The sequence below is a fragment of the Lissotriton vulgaris genome, chromosome 6 (genome assembly GCF_964263255.1).
Source record: "Lissotriton vulgaris chromosome 6, aLisVul1.2, whole genome shotgun sequence".
NCBI lineage: Eukaryota > Metazoa > Chordata > Amphibia > Caudata > Salamandridae > Lissotriton > Lissotriton vulgaris.
Window position 1 is genome coordinate 519,760 of NC_141694.1, and position 22,929 is coordinate 542,688.

The following is a 22,929-nucleotide window of genomic DNA, read 5'->3' on the forward strand; positions in this document are numbered from 1 at the left end:
TTTTATCTAATCTATCTTTAAAATCGGCTTGGCCCTTCTTACGTTTGAAATTGGAATAACTGATTGTTTCCCCCCGCACAATAGACTTAAAAGTATCCCAGACAACTTGTATTGAGGCCGTCCCATTGTTCCGCTCAAAAAAATCCCTAATTATTCCAGCCATAAATTGAAGATATTCTTCATCAAGTAGTAGATTTTCTTTGAAATGACCACTGTATATTAGGTCTACCACATTTAGAAGGTAAAAATATTTCAATTATAACTGGATTATGGTCAGAGACCAGTTGTGGTAACACCTCAATCTTCACGTTCTCAATAAACGAAGAAGAAACAAAAAAATAATCTAAGCGGACAAACTTTTGGTGAGGGATCGAAAAAAAAGTATAGCCTGGGTCATTAGCTTGCAATTTATACCATACATCCACTAACCCGTTTCCTAGTACTAATTCTCTTAGAGCTCTATAAGTCCTCGTTTTACGACCAGTATATTTCCTCTCAGACCTGATATTCCAATTCGCCTCGATGTGAATATTCAAATCCCCAAATAGAATAATAGGCTGAGGCCAAGTTGAAATTTCTGCATTAGTAATATTAAAAACTTCGTTATCGTCCAGATTGGGGCCATAGATACAGCAAACTGTACATTTATGCCCTTCCACGACTAATTCGACGAGGCCCCATCTGCCCCATTTATCTGCTAAAGTTCTAAGACATTTCCCCACCCCTTTCTTCATACAGATTGCAATGCCTCTTTTAACACCCATTTGTTTTGAGGTGACTAGAAGTTCAAACCCCAGATTTTTTAAAAGGGCTCGTTTATCCCAGGGAACATGAGTTTCTTGTATACACAAAAAATCAACACCTAAAAGCTGTATTATTCTACGAAGAATCCCTACTTTTTTCGGGTCGTTGAGGCCATTGATATTTAAGGTACAACATTTTGTTTTCTTATCCATCCTGTAGCAATAACCAGAAAAAACCAAAAAAATCAGCAAAACGTAATATGTGTCTTAATGTCTGCACACAGGTAACTACCTCTGCCTTACACCCCCACCACCAACCCCATCCCCAACCCCACCACCCCCCTCCCAACCGGAACCCCCCCACCCTCCCCATCATATGAGGCTCAGGAACTACCAGTTCCTGTAAAAGATGGAGTACCGTGTCCCCTGCCCTAGAGACCCCCTCCGGAGGTAGAAGGAGAACAATTCATGCATATGCGATATCTGTGAAAACACAAAAGAGAAAAAAGATACACACTAATCTTCTTAGAATACTCTAATACAGCAAAGAATATGCATTATGTCCTAGAGCATCATAGAGTGTCCAAATATTCTTTGGCTTTAACTTCTGAAAAGAAGAATTTCATCTGTCCCTTAAATATAGTCTTCAATTTAGCCGGATTTTGCAGAAACACTGTGGCTCCCTTCTTCTGGAAGTCTGGGATAAGTTGACGCAGTTGCCATCGTTGGGACACGGTGGCCTGACAATAATCAGGTCTCACGAAAAACTGACAGTTCATGCCTTCGGCTTTTTTATCCGGTCTTGCTAATGAAAAAATTGCTTCCCTGACAAGAAAATTATTAAAGGAAACCAGAATGGCCCTAGGATATTCTTCTTGACCTTGTCGTGGTTTCCTAATTACAAAAGGAAATCTATGTGCACGCTGCACTTCCTTGGACCAGTCCCAAGTCGTCAGTTTAGGAAAGGCATCCTTTAGTAGCCCAATGATGAAACCCCTGACATCAGCCCCTTCTTTTTTCTCGGGCACACCCAAAAACCGTAAATTATTTCTACAGGCCTGGTTCTCCAAACTTGCCAGCTTATCAGAAATATCATCTCTGTAGGCTTTAATGTTAGCGACCTCTTGCTTTTGCACTATGGTCTCATCCTCGAGAGCAGATATCCTCGCCTCTGCCTCAGTGACTCTATCAGCTGTCTCTGTGCAGAATTTGATAGCTCTGCGAACTGCATTTTTTACTTTTGAGCACGTCGCCTGAGTAAGCTGATTCTCTGCTTTGCTTTCGGCCCTATGACTCATCATAGTGTTATAAATAGTTATTAGAGTGATTTCCTTAGAATTGTCATTAAGAGGTCCATCCTCGACTATAGCATTAGCAGCCTGATCAATGCCCTCGAGGGTATCAGATACACTGTTTTTTTCCTGAGGATTTGCTTTAGAAACGACACCTTCAGCCAACTCCAGTAAATTAGATTCACTCTCCTTATTTACAACCCGTTGAGAGCCCCTCTTTTTCCGTCTCCTGACCGTAGAAGCAGAAGCATTCGGAGTAACTGGGCTGCCGCTGAGCTCCCCCTCTACTGAACTACTCTCGTTACTGCAATCACCCCAGTCTTTACTAATATTCGTACTCTCATCTGTGGAAAAATCAGATAAAGAGTAAAAATTTTCCGTCAGTTCCTGGGGGGGTAACATTTCTACTCTCAAAATAGTTTCAGACACTAATGAGGGGCCTGATTCTTGACCAATCTCCTGAATATCCTGTGCATCTCCCAAAGTTCCCAGGACTCCATCTCCCATAGTGCAACAGTTCGCGCTATCCAGAGCCTGGTTTATCAATAACTCAGTGTCTTTAGGTTGTAAGGCTTTCTCATTTTTTCTCCTTTTTACCGATTGTTTCTCAAAAAACTCAGGAAGTGTCAAAGAGATGATGCCTTTCCCACCTGTGCCTGCCGGCTTTTCAGCAGGCTTCTGAAGTTGAGCACTCCCCTTCTGTGTATTTTTCCCCACTCTGGATACAGTCTTACCGGGAGTCCTACTGGAAGTAATTGTTTCTTTCTCCACACTGACGCCACTGCCGCCATCACTGTTACCTCCTGCAGTATTTTCAGCTTCTTCATTCGGTTTATGACTGCGAGTTCCAGCCGGAGCTTGAGCCAGAACTTGAGGCTGCATCTTCTTTTTGCGGGACCCCTCGCGTCCGGGATACACGCTGCTCTGAGCCCAGAGCAGATACACCGTTACACGCCACAGCGGGGCACGCCGCTGAATACGGAAAAGGTCAGCCAGCATTCGGAGCAGCTGCGGCGGCTAAGCCGTAGGCAAACGAAGATCTTCAGCTGGGTGCACCGCCTCTGATAAAATCAAACACGGCTACACAGATCGTGAAGAAATCACCGGAACCGGACCGGGGCCACTCATTTCAAGCATGTGCATTTTCAAAAGAAGCGCCGGTAAGAGTTTTTCTCCAGCATGCGGCATGCAGCGCTCACTGTAGTCGGTCAGAACGCAAAGGTCTCCTCCTTCTACTCTAGGGTGCTAGGAGCAAGGGATAGGGCTGCTCACACAGCCTTCGCCACGGCCGCCATCTTGCCGCATAGGCAGTCTGATGTCTTGATTTCCTGTGTTATCTATGGTCTCAAGGACCATGAATTGTAATTGAGAAATGTTGTGTCTCCCTTCATTGAAGTGAGCTGCTACAGCAGAGTTCACATCATTTCTTTTAATGCTGCTTTTGTGCTCAGTGAGCCTTGTCTTTATTTTCCTGATCGTTTTGTCCATATACACAAGTCCACACGGGCACTTGAGAAGAAAAATTAAGTTCATAGAGTCGCAGGTCGCCGTTACTTTCAGCTGAATAGGTACTCCACTCCAAGGGTGATTAACAGTGGTGCCTTTAATGATGGCATTGCAGTTGTTACAATTATGGCAAGGTTTGGTGCCTTTGGGTTGAATGATAGTGGATGTGTTTTTGGAAGGTGAAAGCTAATCTTGGTCTTTCATTAAAAATCCCATTAAAGTCAGTTTCAGAGGACAAAATCTGCCAGTGTTTCAAAATAATCCATTTGTAAAGATGACTTTTAGTGGAAAATTTGGAGACTACTACCATTCTTCTTTCATCAGTTTTTGTGGTAGTCTGTAACAGTTCGGACCGGGTTTTGATTGCACATCTTTCTTCAGCCTTCTGTAAAATTTCAAGAGGATATCCACGTTCCTGGAAACGTTGTATCATATTTTGTGTTTGTACTTTGGATTCGTTAGGCTCAAAGACTATTCTTTTTACTCTGAATAGTTGAGATGTGGGTAGGTTGTTTTTCAAAGAGGATTGGTGGAAACTTCTGTAAAAATATCATCAATATAACGGAAAAAAATGAGTGCGTATCTTTTCCAGTTTTCACCGTTGAGAATGTTGTTTGTCTCAAAATTGGTCATGAAAATATTTGCGTAGCTGGTGGCAGCACAATTGCCCATAGACGTGCCACTCATTTGTAGATAGAATGGCTGTAATAGTGAATTACAGCCATTTTCGTTTTTCACTATAGCAAGGCTACCTGTTCTCCATAGGCCAGAATGGGCAGTTACATTATTACATTTTATAATCCTAGCTGACTCAGGGAACAGAGTACAATTCAAGTTTAGTATGCCTGAACTCAGAATTATAAAATACATCTTTTAGTGAAGTTGATTGTGAGAAGTTGGCCTGGTACATGATGTCCACTATTCTAGTGGGCACCTTGCACCAGTCCAAACGACCCCTATTGATTGTCGGTTGTACAGTCACCTTATAGAAAGCTATCCTAGTGGTAGCTCTGGAGAGCAGCCTTCAGGCTAGGACTTATAGGCGAGTTAAGCAAGTTGTTTTACCATTTATATTCTCTTGAATGATCAAATGAAAGCACACAACACAAGATATATATCAAATATATATGTATTTATTCTAAACACAACCCCTCTGGACTCTTTATGAGGTCAGAGGTAAAAGTACAATACAAGGAACTTTATTAGCATACGATAAGTTGCACAGTGTAAGTTATGCCCTAGGGGCCTCAAAAACCATATACTAAAATAGTGGTATAAGAACCACGTGTGGAATAGAAAGCAGGCCTGGGGGCAGTGGAATCGCTGGGGCTTTGAGGAACAACCAAGGATTAGGATGTAGGAGACCCACTGGAGACAAGTGCAGTGTCTAAACACAGCCGTGGATCACCATTGACTTTCTATGGAAAACAAACAAGTTACAATTTTACAGTTTAAGGACACTTCAAGGTTAACTACGATGGAACCCTTTTAGACTTAGACACTTTGAGAGTCTAGACCCACAGGAGCACCATAGTACTTCTGTTACCTCAACCAGAGAAGCCGGGTGCATAGGTACCTTTTGGTGTCGGGTTTCGTTGTTGTTTTCAATGGAGATCTGCAAAGAAGTGCTGCAGGCGACCAGAGGAAGGGTGCTCGGGTGGATCCAAGGGTGGAAAATCGAAGATCTGAAGAACCTGAAAGCAGAAGGGACAGAGTCTGGGTCACTAGCCAGTGACCAGGATGGCGATGGGAAGCTGCCAGCCAATGTCGGGTGATTTCAGGTGAAAGAGGTGAAGCTTGTCTCTTCAGCCACGTGGTCCAGGAGGTGTAGACGACAACCAGGAGCGGGATTCAAGCTGTCCCATAAAGGATCTAGTTGACTGCGGTGTCAGAATCCAGTTTGGACCTAACAAGCCTTGGCAAACGCTATCCACGCAGAATGTCGAGATTGGCTTTGGTGCAGACCAGCAAGGTCTGAAGAACTTCTCATTTGAAGAGAAGTTGGAGCAAATCTGGAGCAACCAGGAAAGCAAAGTAAGTCAAGGATTGGTCTTCGTGGGGGCTCACTAGCCAATGGACTAGGAACCACGAAGATGCGTTGAGCTGAAATGCACAAAGCGAGCCCACGGTACACTCGTGGAGTGTGGGCCTCTGAGCTTTGGTGCAAAAGGTGCTTGGGGTAAGGGCTTCCAATACCCCAATGCACAACTTCGGGATACCTCGGGAAGTAGGTGCAGTTTGCAAAATACAGGAGGTTCAGGAGTTCTGGTCCCACATTTCTCGTATCAGCTACGCGTCTAAGCTTTGCTGGGAGCTAGGGACAGCTTCAGAGATGTCTGGAAGTCTGTGTGCTGTGTCACAGATTCTTCAGGATCCGGCGGGAGCCTCGAAAATGCAGACTTGCAAGGATGCAGTTGGTGCCTCTTTGAACAGGGTGGTCACTCCTTGACCACAAGGGGGATTTCTTCCATCTTCCAGTCGATACAGAATGTCGAAAGTCCAAGATATATGTTGCAGAGTTTCGTCCAGGGTAATCTAAAGTCTTAGGGACTGGGATCCTATTCCTATAGCTAGTTTAGGGGTTTAACTAATTCTAGGGTCCCACCTAAGGGAGGACCTGGGGAGGGTGTGGTTACACCCCTTCCCCTTTGTCCAGTTTTGCACCGGAGCTGGGGCTGAATGCCCCAACAACTGGTTTGAAATGGGAAATGTATGGAGCACCTTGTGTGCCCAAGGCAGTGTCCGAAAAGCATTCACTGAATGCAACCCACCCTGCCCCAATACACTAAAGCCTGTCTGGGGAGGTGCTAGAACCTCCCTAGACAGGAAACCTATTGTCCAGGCCTCTCGTGCCAGAGTTTCATCCAGCAGCAGGAGGGAAGACTCGTGTCTGTGGCAGCAGCATCCATTTTGTGATGTTGGGGCTCTGTTTAACTTTAACCCGGTTTACCAGTAACTACATGTCTTCTCCCTCTAGAAGGGTGGAATGCTACCCCCGCTGCCAGGACTGGAGGGGGGGGTAATATTCCAAAGTGTTTGACACCTTACACGACATGTTTTGATATAGCCAAACCAAAGTTAGCATTAACCGCAAGGATTATAATGCACTTAAGAGTATATGGTATGGCTATGTTATGTTATGTTATGTTATGTTAAATAAATTTATTAAGCGCGACCAACACCATTAGGTTTCTTGGCGCTTGTGCTGAGGGAGCAAAGAAAAAGAACGTGAGATTTAACAACTAATTATAAGACTCGGTGAAGAGGAAGGTTTTAAGAAGGGATCTGAACCTGGAGTAAGGAGAAGGCAGCCTGAGAGGAAGAGGAAGGGAGTTCCAAAAAGATGGGGCTAGAAATGAGAATCTAAGGCCGCCATGTTTCTTCCTCTTAAATCTGGGAACTGATAGCAAGGCCATCTGAGATGACCGAAGATTGCGAGGAGGAACATACGGGGGGAGAAGGGAAGAGATAAAAAGAGGGCTGTGGCCTGCAAGAGATTTAGAGATAATGCAGCCAAGCTTGAATTTACAGCAGGCAGTTACCGGGAGCCAATGGAGACTTTTTAAAAGGGGACGAACATGTTGATCTCTAGGTTGGTGATAAATCAAGCGAGCGGCCTGATTTTGGATCAACTGAAGTCTCTTAAGTTGGTAATCAGGAATGCCTACATACAATGCGTTTGCGTAGTCAAGCCTAGACATGACTAACGCAAGCAAGGCCAAAGTAAGGGCCTCGGTAGTAAGTAGGCGGGAGATTTACGAATTTTCCTGACTTGGAAATGGCTAGAGGACACTACTGCGCTTATCTGGGGCGTCATAGAGAGGTCGTTGCTAATGACGACTCCCAGGCTTTTGGCTGAATTAACAGGACAAGGAGGACTGCCCAGACTTGCAGGCCAGAAGGAGGGTTGCCAAGGATTGGAGGGTCCCCCGACAAGAACCAACTCGGTCTTGTCGGGGTTGAGCTTCAGATGGTTTGAGCTCATCCAATTACTGATGAAGCAGAGCGTATTTTAAAAAGTAGTAATTGATTTGCCAGAGGAATCAATGGTAAAAACCAGTTGAATGTCATCCGCGTAATTAAACGCGGTGACACTAAACCTGCGGAGGGAACGTATTATCGGAGCCAGGTACAAATTAAAAAGGAGGGGGGACAAAGAGGAGCCCTGCAGGACACCGCAGGTCAGCTCGACCTGAGTAGCGGAGAACTGGGACAGCCTGACGGCTTGTTGACGTTGAGTCAAGAAAGACCGAACCCAGTCCAGGGCGGTACCCTGGATGCCAGCCTCTCTGACACGGTCGACCAAAATATCATGGTCGACCGTGTCAAAGGCGGCCGACAGATCCAGGAGGACCAGGGCCTGACAGGTGTTAGCGTTGGCCCCTCTGCGCAATTCCTCCATCACAGAGAGGATGACTGCTTCTGTGGGGTGCGCAGGTCTAAACCCGGCCTGCTGGGGGTCCAAGATGCACGAATCCTCAACAAAAGTGCTGAGGGTTTGAGTTACATGCGACTCCAGAACTTTACTGAGGAAGGGGAGAAGGGAAATAGGGCGATAGTTGCTCATGATGGAGGGGTCTGCCGAAGGTTTTTTCAAGATGGCAACCCCCTCGGCCTGTTTAAAGAAACCAGGAACCTCCCCAGTGGCCAAAGAGTTGTTTAAAAGGGCCAGGGGGGGTTCAGGGCAGGAAGTAAAAGCTTCCCGAGGGGCCGAGGGAGGGCAGCAGTCGCCAGGAGAACCAGAAGAGAGTTTGTGCAAAAGTGAGAGAAAGTTGACTTTCGAGATAGGGGGGATCTGGGTTAAAGTGTGGGTGTTGAAATGATGACAAGAAGCACAAGGCGGAGGGGGGACTGGCGGGGCTTGGACAGAAATGCTGGTTTTAATCTTGACAATCTTGTCCACAAAAAATTGGTTCAGGGAATCACATAGGGACTGGGAGGGGAGGGGCGCAATAGTGACTCTCGCCGGATTAGACAGTTCCTCAACAATTGAGAATATGTCCTTGGACTTGTTTGAGGAGTCCAGAATTCTATTGGAGAAATAGAGAGATTTAGCCAGAGTTATGGCTGACTTATACTCTCTCAGCAGAGAGGAGAATATCTCTTTTGTCTCGGGGGAGTACCCCCGGCGCCAGCGCCGTTCTGCCTGACGAAGACCAAGTTTTAAGGCTCTGAGGTCCTCGGTGAACCACCTTTGGGCGTCATGACTGCGCCTCGCTCTAACTAGTTTTAAAGGCGCCACCAAGTCAGCAGCAGAGGTAAGCCAGTGAGTGAGGCCCTGTGTCTGAGAATCGATGGAAATGGCAGATGGAACAGATGAACTAAGGAGGGAGGTGAATTTGTTTAAGTCAGCCTTGTTCCGATTGCGTGCCAGGAAGTTGGTTTCTCGGACTGTAGTGACAGGGGAGGGCATAGCTAAAGTAAAGGTAATTAAAAAATGGTCTGACCAAAGGCAGGGAAGAATAAGGGGTGCAGAGATGTCTATGCAAGAGGTCCAAACCTGGTCTAAAATATGGCCCTTAACATGAGTGGGTGAGTGTATATGTTGAATGCAATTTAAGCCTAACATGAGGTCTGAGAAGGCCAGTGAGCCTGGGGTTTCATGAGCGTCCGACGGCCAGTAATTTAAATCTCCCAGGACCAAAACGTTAGCGTTATTGATGGTGAGCTGGGAGATGAGATTGCCAAACTGGACCGAAAAGCTGGGCATGGAATGGGGGGGGCGGTAAACCAAGACGCATATGAGAGATGACCCTGGCTGCTCCAATCTAAGTATGAGACAATCAGTCAAGGGGATACTGGTGCTGGGCACTGGGGAGAAATGAATAGGGTGCCTAATAATGGCTGCAACCCCTCCACCCGCTTTACCAGAGACACGATTGACTTGCAGTATATAATATCCCGAAGGGATGGCTGCCAGGATGTCAGGGGAAGAGTCATCTGTGAGCCAGGTCTCGGTCAAAAACAAAACGTCAGGCTGTTCCGATCCCAGAAGATAAAATATATCTGACTGGTGACTGACCAGGGACCGGGTGTTGAGGTACATCACTGACAGAGAGGGATTTACCGATGGAGAAGTGCAGGACTTGGGACCCAGGGCTGGTAGCCTGGCGGTTAGCGGTGAGGAAATGATCTCCGGAAAGGATTTTCTAGCCGTGAGCAGGCCGAATAATGCAAGCCTGGGGGATGACTCAGGAGGGGGGAATGCGGGATCATGACATGAAATGAGGGAGGAGCGGGAATAAGTGAGATAAGAGGCAGAGTGACATGCCCCTTGCCCCGGCCGGCCGCGGACGGGCGCAGCCGGGCTTAACTCAGGTGCAACTCCGGCGCGCCTACGTCGCGCCCGCTGTGCTCGTCCACTGCGCTGACACATAGTGGCCGTTTAAATAGGGGCGGAGCGAGGGTGGAGTGTCAGGGATAGACTATGGTAAAGGTAAGCCCAAGCAAAGATGGCGCCCGCTACCGCTGGGAACCCGCGATGACGATCAGCCCCCAGCCAGCAGCTCACCTCTGAAACTGAAGACTCAGGTTAGTAACCTGCATAAGAAAAGGTACAGTGATAGTACAATTTAAAAACAGTGCGTAGCATAAAAGCGCCGCCGCTCGCAATCAGCGGGGCGAAGTGCAGGAAATTCGTTAAAAGAGCTCTCTCAGCGTCCGCAAGCCAGCCCACTGCCACCGGGCTACTTGCAAACACCTATATATATATCAGCTATATACCAGCTATATACCAGCTATATCATAGAACAGCCATAAGGAGATGGTTCCAAAAGCTGCAGAGGGGCTCAGCTCATGCTAGGGAACCCTCTCACATAAAACCAAACACTCTGCCTCCGGGATTGTCAAGCCCTGCCATAGGAGTGACTTATAGGTTAATATGTGGCTAACAAGGTGGGCATAATGCATGCTGCTGCCCCTGGTAGGCTTAAGGTGTACATATGCCCTGGGTACCTAAGGTACCATATACAGGGGCTCACAAGGGTGACCCAGTAACCAATCTGGTATGTACCTAGAGTACATGGTATCAATTTAGAGAGAAAACAACTAGGCTGTGGGCCTGATTAGCAGGGCCACAGCCATACTAAAGTCGAAAAAGCAGTGAAGCACAGCAAAAAGTGGAGGTAACTACAGGAAACAGACCCTACTCTCCTGCAAACCCCCCAGTTGAGTCTTCATGTTCTAAGTGAAATATCTGGAGAGTCCATCTGCATTGGCATGGTTACTCCCAGGTCTATGTTCCACTGTATAGTCCATCCCCTGTAGGGAAATGGCCAACCTTAGTAGTTTGGTATTTTCACCCTTATGGTCTATCTGAACTGTGAAGTGAGTAACAAACAAGTATGGTCTCAACGTATTCAGAGCCCAAACCACAGCAAAGGCCTCCCTCCCTCTCAATTGCTGACCAACGCATCTCTCTAGGGGTCAGCCTTCTGCTAATAAAAGCTACTGGCTGGTCCTGACCTTCTTCATTTAATTGTGTTAGCACAGCCCCTACCCCCAACTCAGAAGCATCTGTTTGAACAATGCATTCTGTGGAGTAGTTAGGACTCTGCAGAATTAGTGCAGTGCACATGGTCTGCTTCAGGTCATCAAATGCCTTTTGACAGCTGACTGTCCACTGAACTTTCTTAGGCATTCTTTTGGAAGTTAAGTCATTGAGGGGTGTCACAATGGAACCACACCCCTTGACAAACATCCTATAGTACCCAGTCAGGCCCAAGAAAGCTCTGAACCTGGCCTTCACCTACAAGGTGGCCCAGGTACACAACCTGACTCTGTCCTATCTGGCACTTAGTAGCCTTGATAGTTAGGCCTGCCTTCTGCAGGGCATCCACAACATTTTTCAGGTGGTCCAGGTGATCTTCCCACCAGGTGAAGCTAAAGACAGCAATATCATCAAGATAAGCTGCACAGTAGTCTTCCAGGGCTGTGAGGACTTTATTCACCAACCTTTGAAATGTGGCAGGTGCATTCTTCAGACCAAAGGGCATTACCATAAACAGATAATGTCGACTAGGGTTTGAGAATGCTGTTTTTGGCTTTGCATCATCAGCTAGTCTGATCTTCCAGTAGCCAGCTGTTAGATAAAATGTACTCAGAATCCTGGCTGGGGCCAAAGTATCTATGAGTTTATCTGCTCTTGGTATTGGATGGGCATCTCAATTAGTGACAGCATTGAGACCTCTGCAGTCTACACAAAACCTCATCTCTCTCTTACCACCCTGGGTGTGAAGTTTGGGTACTAGGACTACTGGAATAGCCCAAGGGCTATCTGAAGTTTCAATCACTCCCTTCTGGACTTCAGTCCTGATACAATCCCTGACATGATCAGGTTGCCTGTAAATCTTGTTTTTAACAGGCAGACTATCCCCAGTGTCCACTTCATGAGTGCAGCAGGTAGTCTGACTTGAAGTCAGTGAAAACATATGTCTATACAGCTGCAGATCTTGTCTTCAGTCAGCTAGCTGCTGATCAGTGAGGCTGCTTGCCAAGGCTACACCATCTACGGATCAATCATCAAGGTTCTGAGAGAGCAGGACTGGGAAAGGGTCACTCTCTTCCTCCTGTCCTTCATCAGTGGCCATGAGCAAGCCCATGTCTGCCCTGTCAACATATGGTTTATATCTGTTGACAGGAAGCACCCTATGGGGGCTCCTGGGAGTTCCAAGATCTATCAAATAGGTAATCTCTCCCTTCTGTTCAACAATAGTGTGGGATCCACTCCACTTGTCTTAGAGAGCTGCTGGGGCCACAGGATCCAACACCCACACTTTCTGTCCTGCTGCTAAACAGTCAGTACAGCCTTTTGGTCTTGCCAGTCCTTTTGCAATTCCAGGTTAGCCTCAAGGTTTTTGGATGCCTTGTTCATGTACTCAGCCATCCTGGAGCGGAGACCAAGTACATAGTCCACAATATCCTGTTTGGGAAGTTTCCATCCTTCCTTCACCAGACAAAGTGGTCCTCTTACAGGGTGCCCAAACAGAAGGTCAAAAGGGCTGTAGCCAACCCCCTTCTGTGGAACTTCCCTGTATCCAAACAAAATGCAGAGTTGCAGGATATCCCATCTCCGCCTGAGCTTTTCTGAGAGACCCTTAATCATACCCTTTAAGGCTTTGTTAAATCTCTCAACTAGACTATTGCACTGTGGATGATAGGGTGTGGTGAACTTGTAGTTCACTCCACACTCCTTCCACATTGCAGTTAAGTAACTAGATATAAAGTTTGAACCTCTGTCTGATACAACCTCAGGTTGGACACCCTGCTGCGACCTGGAGTGTCTGCATGCAGGAATCTTAGCGTCTTAAAAAAGAGTGTTGGCATGAAAGTTGTGATCTCCTCTGCCTATCTCAGCAAGATGTGATGTTTATATACCTGTAGGTATCCCAGGGGTTCTACCTTGCTGTGCCACTGTCGGACTAAGGATGATGTCGGGAACGAACATTGTACATAGTTATTATGCAGGAGATGACAGTCCTGCTGATTTTCCGAGAATCCTGAATCTTCATGCATAATGTTGGAGCCTATTGTTCAGGGAAAACTCCATGGTCTGTAAGGAGTACTGTAAGTTGGAGAAGGGTCAGTCCTAGCAGTCGTTATGTATATAATGTAGGGACGAATTACAGGTGAATGGTTGTGATGTTGCCTGGGCCTAATTTGGGGTACCTATATGGAATATAACAAGAGGTTGTCAGTTTGCACTCAGATGAGAGAAGGCCATCTTTCCAGGAACAAGTCTTTATCTGCCTGATCACAACAGGCTAATTCCTGAATAATGGGACACTGGTGGTTTCATAAATTCTATGTGAGGACAATGTGAGGTGCTGGAACCACCCACAAGCCAGGTGTTTAAAACATGACTGACTGGGAGATAAAAACACAATAAAAGTGACCTAAAATGCATTACGAGAAGAAATGAAAGGGGGGAGTTGAATGGCGGAGTGGTCCCATCTGAGCCTGGAGGTCCCTTTCTTTGAGTGATCTTCCTGACTTTTGCTTGCTTTTTCGTCGCTAGCCAGCTGTTTCCTTTTCGGGCTTGCAGACTTTATCTTCTTCTTGAACCTCCAGATTTCTTCTTTTAATTTGCAAAAACCCCAGACTCATCCAGTGAGCTGCTGCTAGATGGAGTAGACAGTGTGGAGGTTTAAGTTGAGGAGTCTATTTCGGTCAATGAGGAGCCTGAGTCATCATTTAGAGAAAAAAAATCTTTCTGCCCGTATAAGATCGGGTGAGGCCAGCAGCCTCATATTTCCCAAAGGGCCACAGCGGATGATTTCAGGTCTGCCTTAATTCTTTGGAAGGAAGGGGAAATCAGGGGCCTTCCTGCATCAGCAGTCTTGATGACCCCAGAACTGGACAAACTATGCTGGGGCTGCAGTTGCTCCCCTTTATCCACCATGGGGATGGCTATGCAATTTACCTGATTTGGGGCCTCCAGGCAAGTCTACCACAGTACCCCTTCAGGCCAATGGATAAAAACAGATACTTTAGCCGCTGGGGCAGCAGTAACCGCATCCTGGTTTTTTAGGGGACTAGAAAGTTTTGAGGAAAAAAGGTCATTAATTGCCTTTTGACCTTCCAGTGCTGCTGCTGAAATATTCCCTCTGGTTGATCTCATCTCCTACCTTCTTGCTTCCTGCCTCTGCTCCAGCCTCCTTAGTGTTCTCCTGATGCATGCTGGGCTTCAGAGTCCCAGCAAAGGGCGTACCAACCATGGTGGAGACTGTATTTGGAAGTCTTATCTTGGTGGATTTAGATCCTCTGCCGGCCATTGGTGTAGCCGGATTAGCCTGTTCAGCACCAGTCGCAAATCAAGCCTGCCTCAGCTTCTCCCCGAAGGCCACATGTAGCACTATAGTGACTAGTGAGATCAGCCAACACGGCTTGGTGTCTGCCGCCAGAGCCCCGCCTTGAGGGTGTACAGCGAAAATGATACGTGGGATTCCAAACTGACCCAAACAGCCACAGACCCTCCAGCATCACGTGTCCGCTTTCAGTGCTGTATCTCTGCTCAATAATCGCCATATTCAAGCTAAAGATGAGGAGTGGAGCGGGAGCCCAGAGGTAGTGAGCCGCCAAGTCAGACACCATCTTGCTCCCAAATAAGACAAACTGCAATGGGATTCTTAGTCTAGCTGAGAATGTTATCATTGTTGTCACTTTGTCTGAACATTCGACTGACTTGTTACAATATGAAGCTGGCAATGTCGTTTTTTCAGGTTGTTTGCAGAGGGGAAACAGAATAACAGTTAATTGTCTTTCCCATATCAGATTTAGGTATATTTTATAAATTGTTAAATATTACTTAGTTGACCATTTATCAGCCCTGTCCTATCTTTTTATGTGTGGAGTTTTCCACCTCGCCCAGTTTTAAAGTTGCTATTAACTTGTAGTATGTGAATATCAAAATAATTCTGCCGTTCTCGAACAATCTAGAAAAGTATCACAGTTCTTTTAGCTATCTACTTCCTCTGAATGTCTTGTGGGTAGGGAATTTAGGATGCTTTGATCCATGTTCTCTCTACATCTTTTCATGCTTAATCCTAAATATGTTATCCAAGAGGCTGTCCGTTTGCACTCAGATGGGAGATTGCCACCTTTCCTGGAACAAGTCTCTATCTGCCTGATCACAAGTGCTTCATTCACGAATTATGGGACACTGGGGGTTTCACAAAGTCCTTGTGGGGACAGTGGGAGGTGCTGGAACCACCCACAAGCCAGGTGTTTGAAAGGTGACTGGCTGGGAGATAAAAATACAATACCAGTGACCTATAATGCATCACATGAAGAAATGAAAGGGACAGCACACAAAGGGAAATGTGGTCGGGGACATTGAGAACAACAAATGGAACAACAAATGGAACGCACATGTCAAAGTCAAAGACCAGCTTTATTCGATTGTTGTACAATACAATCAAAAAAGCATTAAAAAAACATAATTATAATATGAATCATTACGGGTTTAATTCATTATTACAGGATAAAATCATAGCACATAAAATACATAAAACACCTGGGTCAGTTAATTAGCAATAGCTTTTCTAAGGCTAACCACTTTTTTCAAAAACATTGCAACTCTCCAAATCACATGCGCATTATCTAAGGTCTGCAGTGCGAGGAACGCTGGACGGCACTGTCTAACCCCTTTCATTTTTAAAATAGGTAGAATCCACACTTTCCTCATCTGACAATAGAATCTACAGAAAAAGACGACATGAATGGTGGATTGTTTGGAGGAAGTGTCACAGGGACATAGAACCATTGTTCGTGACCAATCATTCATGGTGGTAAAACTAACAATTCTGTGAAATATTCCCAACCTGAATCTAGTCAATAAAAATCTATTGAAGCCTCCAGGTACATATGTAAAGTATGGTTGAATGGTAAAAACACTTAAAATAAGTTGACTATCTTTTACAGTGGGTATCACAATTTCAGCAGTCACCAGTTCCAACATCAATAGTCCTTCCTCTTTTAGGTCTTTCCTACATACCTCCCGCAGAGTGGAAGGTTCAGTAAAATACTGTGGGTGGCCTAAATTCTGCATAAAATCACTGACATATTGGAGCGAGGGAATTAATAAAACTTTTTCCATCTTTAAAATATCAGTAAAAATATCCCTATTTAATTTGGTCTCAACCTTGGTCCATATCCGACGCCGTAAAAGACCCAGCTCCAGTTTTATGAGATCTGAGAGATGTGTTAGGCCCAGTTCTGCATGGCAAACAAATGACGAGGTGCATTTAGGAACTGGCAAAATATATCTCAAAAAAATATTTTCCACGGTCTGAAGTGGTTGAGTATTAGCCAAACCCCACACCCCCGCACCATACATTGGGGTCGAAATAATTTTAGCTTGATAAATCAGCCGTAACTACGCCAGTGGTTTTCTCCCTAATTTTTTAGAGAACTGGGCAAGTGTGGTGGTTGTTCTTAGGAAGGGTAACTTTTTTGATAGGACGGCCTGGGTCCACAGGTTGTCCTCATGGAACAGTATTCCTAGATACGAAAAAGTCTAAGTTGCCTCTATTTTTTGCCACCCATGAACATATCCCGACATTTTCGGCTCCCTTTACCACAACTCATTATAAAGGTATTGGAGGTATTCACCATTAGTCCTAAACTACTCATAAAGTCCGTAAAACCATTTAAAACCTGTTATAGACCTATTTGCGTCCGTGACATAAGGACTGCATCATCGGCATAAAGACTGCAGGTATCGGGCACCCGTGGGTAATCATTCTGTTCCTTAACCAATGCCATTTCCAAATCATTTGCATAAAGATTAAAAAGAAAGGGGGCCAGGACACAACCTTGCCTGACGCCCCTTCGATATGGAATTGGCGCAGTCCACCCACCACTAATACTAAATCGTACTCTCTTCCTAGCGTTAAGATAGAAACGTCTCAGAAAGTGGATAATATGTGGGTCTACATTGATCTTATCTAAAATCTCCCAAAGTTTAGTGTGCCTAACTGAATCAAATGCAGTGGCGAGATCCACAAGTGCTAAAAACAATCTTCCTTCTTTTACCCGTGTGTATTTACCCACTAATAGGGCTAAATTTAAGCCCTGCTCAGTGGTTTCCACACCTTCTCGGAACCCAAATTGAAGATCAGAAAGAACGTTGTTATCCTGTGCCCATACATTTAAGCGTGCTAAGATAATGCGGCCCAGTACTTTAGTCAGTGAGTCCAACAATGAAATGGGTTTTTAACATCCAGGATCCTGGCGGTTACCCTTTTTGGAAATGGAGACGATAATAGACTCTAGCGAGGTAGACATAAAACGTGCAGAACAACTATTGGTCCCTATAGATCCATGTTTGATTTCAATAGGTCAGCAGGGACACCATCGGGTACTGGGGCTTTTCCTCCCCGCGAAGCAGAAATGGCCCTTTTCACCTTCTCCAATGTAAATTGGAGGTCAAAATATTGATTATTATAGGCTAAAAAAGTTTCATTTAAGTTATTATTAGAACTGCCCTCCCCATTGAAGACCATGTTAAAATGTTGGATCCACTATTCTTCACTCATAGCAAACTCTATTGTTGGACATCCTTCTGACTTTAGAAAAGGAGCTCTGAGCGCTTTCCAAAAGGCGCTGCTATCACGGTTGAAGGCAGCCATATGGAGAGACTCCGACGCTTCATTTCTTAGGGTTATTTTTCTTTCTTTGATTGCTAATTTATACATTCCCCTGGCATGTCTCATGGCATCCTGATTTTTGGGACTAGTATAGAGAGCATTTTTTAGGTTTGAATAAGCCTTTGTACATTTTGTATTAAACCAACTAGATATTTTAGGTTTACTTAGTTTCTGTACATGTAATGTCTCCTTTACCATGCCGGATATGGCTGAAAAAGATCCCAAGATATTCATAGGGGTTGATGTCTCACTCAAACAAACGTCAAGTGCATCTTTACAATTATCTACCACATGTCTGATAACACCTTCTGGATTGACCATAGACCATTTCAACGTGTAACCATTCGGCTTATCAAGGACAATTGAATCTATCATCTGATCAGATCTATTACTATTAGTTAAGTGGTTCAACCATAAGGTGACTGTCAAACATAGCAGAAAGTGGTCACTCAGGGCAATGTTGTCAATATGGAAAGTACAAATTCTAGAAGCATAATTATTTGACATGAGTAGAAAATCTTTTGTGAAGCACAAACCCTACCATTAACAGTATGGCCCGTAATAACCGGATCCGGGCACATGTCGTTTACAAAACCTAAATCGAAACAACATTACATCTCATTAAATAACTCCCCCTTGGTTAGAATGACAGAAGTGAGTACTATTGAACCCTCCTCTGCTTTATGGCCGCAGATATTTCTATTAAAATGCATACACGAGGCAAAAATAAAATCCACGCCCAAAATACCAACTGTTTCTTTGGCCGAATTTCCCCATAAGGATTGTACATCACTACATAGCTGTTTAGTAACGTGGTTTATGCTAAATACTGGGACATTATTGTAAAAGCTCATCAAAATCAAACGTTGTTTACTATCTAGTTCAATCCTGATTACCTGATAATAAGTATCCTCACTATAAAGACCCACCTTAACATTTAAGCTATTAGATATATAAGTGCAATTTTCCTCTGTGTCCTTCGATTACCCTGGTATGTAGTGTTTTAAACCCATTGATGTGGATCGCATCTCTAACCCATGTTTCCTGGAGACAGAGGAAGTTTTGATTTAATATGAACTCACACCAAATGGGCTCACTTAGCTTCGAGCGCAGGCCAGCAACATTCCAAGACACCAGGTTACAGGGGACTTTCTTGTTAATAACATGAAGAGACTTGCACATTGTGAGTGTATTTACAGGAACATCATTATTGTCCATTACTAGTGCTGTAATGATGTTCGGAGCTCTCCCTATGGAGTCATCCTTATTCTCAATAATCAAACTAGTGCAATCTGTCTGTTGTGATGACTCACTATTAGGGATATCTATGGTAGGGTGGACTGGGGTGACGTTATCAGATAGGGGCGGCTTTAGGTCAGGAAGTCACTCATTGTCTTCCAGGGAGTTGAGGATTTCATAGCAATTATTTGTCAGTACCTGACCTGGTCAGAGCCGGTCTCTCTTCCCGCTGCCACTGCATTCATCAGTCAAGTACTGAGAACGCATATCGTGCCTTCGTGCCCCTGCATTTGTAGTAGTCCTTGAGCCTGTATATTGAGCCTGTATCGATTTTAACCGTGACTCCGTGCCCCTGTGTTGATTATCCTGCTTTTTAGCCCGTATTTGTGCCTCCGTGCCCTGTGCTGATTGTGCCGCATATTTAGATTGTATCCCTGCCTCCGTGCCCCTGTATTTATTTACTGTGCCTCCATTTGTTTGTGTTTGGATTCTTCCTCGATCCTTGCTGCTCCGGCCCCACCCCCGCTCCCTCCAGCTTCACCGCTCCCCTCCCCACTCACCACCCCGCTCCCAGCTGCTCCTCCCTCCCTTCGCCCCTCCACTCTCCACTTATGACAGATGCACTTACGCGCAGTGTTCACGCGCAGCGTTCACGCGCAGCGTTCACGCGCAGCGGACGCACCCTATGCACACCGAAGGCGCACCAAAATAAAGCCCGTCTACGCCCTTCCATGCCTGGCCCGTGCCCAGCGCCAGAACCCCTGAATACCGCAAAGACTATCCCTCCCACCGTACCTACGACGCCACAACCATCATTGCACTCAACCCCGGCCGCCTCCACGACTGCCACCAAGCCGCCCCAGGACAAACCCATGGACCCTTCACCTGCCAATCCTGCAAGTTCTCCTGCATCAAGACGCACACTACACCCACAAACGCCAAACAGAGCTCCGACAATACCCACCTAAAGTGCATCCTGCTCAACACCCGCTCAGTCCACAGACACGCCATTGAACTATGGAACTTACTCGACACCACATCGCCGGACGTCGCCTTCCTTACGGAAACCTGGATGAACGCCTCATCAGCGCCCGACATCGCCATAGCCATCCCGCGGACGGTTACAAGATCATCCGAAGAGACCGTATCAACCAAACAGGAGGAGGCATCGCCATCGTCCACAAGAACACCATTCGCATCTCGACCAGCTCTAAAGACACCCTCTTAGCCACCTAACACCTCCACTTCCAGATACACACCGACCCAAAGACCACACTCAGAGGCACCCTCATTTACAGACCCCCTGGACCCCGCACACAATTCAGTGAAGACATCGCTGACTTTATCAGCCCACACGCCCTCCCCTCCAAAGACTACATTCTCCTAGGAGACCTCAACTTCCACCTAGAGAATAACAACGACAACAACACCACCACCCTGCTGGACAATCTCACCAATCTCGGACTCAAACAACTGGTGAGTACCCCCACCCACCTAGCCGGACACACGCTTGACCCAATCTTCTCCTCCAGCAAGCACATCTCCTTTAATCACGCCACAGGACTCCACTGGACAGATCACAGCTGCGTCCACTTCAGCTTCAAAAAGACCACGACCCACCACCAACCACAACAAGCTCCCCGCAGAAACTGGAACAAAGTTACCACCGACCAGCTCACCACATCTCTGAAACAAAACCTTCCCACCATATCAACGGACCCAAATCAAGCAGCCATCAATCTCGCACAGTGGATCACCCACTGCGCTGACGAATTAGCACCCTTGAAAAACCATCACAGCAAACCAGGGAACAAAAAAGCCTCCTGGTTCAACGACGACCTCAAGAACTCCAAAAAGAACTGCTGCACCCTCGAGAAAGCCTGGCGAAAAAACCCAACCACAGACAACATGACCGCCCTCAAGGACGCAACCCGCAAACACCACCAACTGATCCGCTCCACCAAGAAAACTGCATTCAAGGATCGACTAGACAACAACGCCCACAACAGCAAGGAACTCTCTAGCATTGTCAAAGAGCTCACCAACCCCAACGCCGGCACCAATGACATCACTCCCTCTCAAGACCTCTGCTACTCTCTAGCCTCATTCTTCCACAGCAAGATCGCTGACATAGATAACAGCTTCGGCGACCAGACCACTCCCGTCACCACCGAACTAAAGCCCCCCTCCACCACCCTTCACGCCTGGAACCCGATTAGCACCGAAGACACCATCCGCTTGATGAACTCAATCCACTCCGGATCTCCAACCGACCCATGCCCCCACCACATCTTCAACAAAGTTGACTCCATCATCGCACCCCAACTCCGGGATATCATCAACTGCTCCCTCAACACCGCTACCTTCCCGGAAAGCTGGAAACACGCCAAACTCAGTGCCCTCCTGAAGAAACCTACTGCAGACCCCACCGAACTTAAAAACTACCGCCCCATCTCACTGCTCCCATTCCCCGCCAAAGTCATAGAGAAGACCGTCAACAGTCAGCTCACCGCCTTCCTCGAGTCTAACGGCTCCCTCGACCCCTCACAGTCCGGCTTCCGAGCCAACCACAGCACCGAGACCGCCCTCATCGCAGCCACAGACGACATCCGGTCACTACTCGACAACGGGGAAACAGTTGCCCTCATTCTCCTGGACCTCTCCGCAGCATTTGACACGGTCTGCCACCGTACATGGCCTCAGCAACGTCGGGATACAAGATAAGGCTTTGGATTGGATCATCTCGTTCCTCGCCGGAAGAACCCAAAGAGTCCGCCTCCCCCCTTTCAGATCAGAGGCCACCGAAGTCATCTGCGGCGTACCACAAGGATCATCGCTCAGCCCCACCCTCTTCAACGTCTACATGAGCCCCCTGGCAACCATTGCTCGCCAGCACAACCTCAATATCATCTCATACGCTGACGACACACAGCTGATCCTCTCCCTCACTAAAGACCCAAATACCGCCAAAACCAACCTACACGAAGGAATGAACGACGTAGCCGAGTGGATGAAGAACAGCAGCCTAAAACTGAATTCAGACAAGACGGAAGTCCTCATCCTAGGATCATCCCCCTCTGCATGGGACGACTCATGGTGGCCACTGGCCCTAGGAAGCGCACCCAAACCAACAGACCATGCTCGCAATCTGGGATTCATCCTAGACTCCGCCCTCTCGATGACCAGACAGATCAACGCCGTCTCATCGTCATGCTTTAACATCCTACGTATGCTCCGAAAAATCTTCCGATGGATCCCAACCGAAACAAGGAAGATGGTCACCCAAGCACTGGTCACAAGCCGACTGGACTACGGAAACACCCTCTACGCCGGAACCACAGCCAAATTGCAGAAGAGACTTCAACGCATTCAAAACGCCTCCGCTCGACTCATCCTAGACATACTCCGCCACAATCACATATCCGGCCACCTAAGAGACCTTCACTGGCTCCCCGTCAACAAGAGAATAACGTTCCGTCTTCTCACTCACGCACACAAGGCCCTCCACGACCTAGGACCCAAATACCTCAACACTCGCCTGACCTTTTACACCCCTACCCGCCAACTATGCTCGTCCAACCAAGCCCTCGCCGGTATTCCACGCATCTGAAGAACCACCATGGGAGGAAGATCATTCTCCTACTTAGATGCCAAAACCTGGAACTCCCTCCCCACTCACCTCCGTCTCACACAGAACCACCTCTCCTTCAGAAAACTACTCAAAACTTGGCTGTTTGATAAGTAGCGAACCCCTCTCCCCCAAGCGCCCTGAGACCCTCTGGGTGAGTAGTGCGCTATACAAATTTTTACTTGACTTGACTTGCGTAGGGATTTCTCCTTTTCTTTAAAGCTGGCCTTTCTCCCTGGTCCCAATCCGGAACAGAGGCAGGTTGATAAAAGAACCCCAAGAGTAGGATGTTAATGCCAATTGAGTCAACCTGCCAGTTCCCTGCCCTGTGGAGAATGAGCTGACCCAAAGTTTAGCATCACACAATCACCTTG

At 46.6% G+C, this 22,929-nt stretch overlaps 1 protein-coding gene across 1 annotated transcript in view; it reads right to left on the minus strand.

Annotated features, from left to right (window-relative positions):
* Positions 1-22,929, minus strand: part of LOC147706662 (CD5 antigen-like) — a 226,112-nt gene that overhangs the window by 57,141 nt on the left and 146,042 nt on the right. The window lies entirely within an intron of this gene.